Genomic DNA, 1,595 nt, shown 5'->3' with positions numbered 1-1,595 from the left:
TCACTAGCTGTATTATTTCTCCCACCAAAGGATAAAGTTGCCCTTTTTACTGGCATTTCTGACTTTCTTCATCAGTATTGTGATTTTAATTGCATTTATCCAAAACTGCTTCTGTAAGCAGTGCCCTTGATACAGTGTGTGAAAGTAACTGTTGCATTAATACATTTATTTTCTTTTTTCAAGATGTCCTTGAAGTAAGGGTCTTTTGGAATATAATATGCAAACACTATGTAGATAAGCACTGAGGCACAAGAATTACTGAGTATTAAATCTGTTTATCCCTAAGTCCTACTAATTTATTTTGAAAACGAGGAAACCAAGACTGGGACAGAGGAATTTATTCTTCAGTTTGTGAAAACAGAGCTACCTCAACCTGTCCAAATGCATAGCATCTTGTAGAAAAAAAGATAAGCCTATGATGTTGCATAGTAATCAAAGTCCAATGGTAAGCTTGTTTGGGAAAATCTTTGGGCCTCCTGAATATTTAAAGATGTCTTTTAATCTCACTTCTAACAAGCATTGAACTGATAATGCGAAAAGTAAAAGTGCTATAAAAGAGATAAGGATCAAATCCTTTCTGACCAGGAGAGAGAGTGAAAGGAGAGAGTGTAGCAATTTAGCTGTACGAATTTATTTGCTAGTTGAGAAAGTCAAACTCCATGGAATGGCCATCACTGAGCAAGTAAGAGCATCCCTTTCCTCATTTACACTCATTTGTAATCAGTAGTGCCAAGGGCCAGGTCCTTGTATTGCAAGTCCTTGTAGTTATTCACCAAAGGCTGCGGTTTGGAAATCTTACCACTAGGGAGCAACATCGACTAAGTTTTGCCCTATAGGGTTTTTTGTTTGTCTAGGTTTGGGGACGGGGCGGGAGCTGTTTGCTTTGTTTTTTTAAGGGATAGTTAGGAATACATCCAAATAAACCCTTCAAAAATTATACTTTTGCAGTTCCTGTTCACAGGAAGGGGAAGGATGGAGCCCTGTAAGACCAGAAGATCAAGGAGAACATATGACCACCCTTTGTTTGCAAATACTTTGGCTCACCTCAATGAGGCTGGAAGAAGAGATGTACAGATCTATGCATATGAATCTCATTAGACTGGGAAAGGTTATTCAGGATTCCTTTCCTTTCTGGATTTTCATATGTCAGAAAACTGTAACTTGTATATTCAAAAATTAATCCTTGTCCTGAAACATCATCTTTGGGTTTCTTGGCTTAATGAAAGAATGAAAATAATGCATTTTTTTTTTTTTTTTACATCTCCACTCAAAATATCTTCTTTAGCACAGACTTTTCTTGTTGCAAAGACCACCTTACAGGAGTGATCTCAATCATAGACAGTCAAGGCTCATCGCAGGGATCAAGAAATTGGCAAGAGAATCTTAGAAATGTTTCCCACTTAATGCGATGAAGTGAAACAAAGCACAGAAAGGTAGGAAAAATTCAACTAGTTTCCTCCAGAAAGGCAATGGTGCCATAGAAAAGAAGGTCCAGGATTTTCTTCTTTGGCATCCTGAGTTATTCCTAATCCCTTCTGCAGCTGGAAAATAAGCTTCTGGGAGCTCTTTGGATTTCTAGACTCTTCTTTCTAACC

This window comes from Canis aureus, chromosome 15, assembly GCF_053574225.1.
Source record: "Canis aureus isolate CA01 chromosome 15, VMU_Caureus_v.1.0, whole genome shotgun sequence".
In the NCBI taxonomy this organism is placed as follows: domain Eukaryota; kingdom Metazoa; phylum Chordata; class Mammalia; order Carnivora; family Canidae; genus Canis; species Canis aureus.
Note: the sequence above shows the minus strand (reverse complement) of the source record.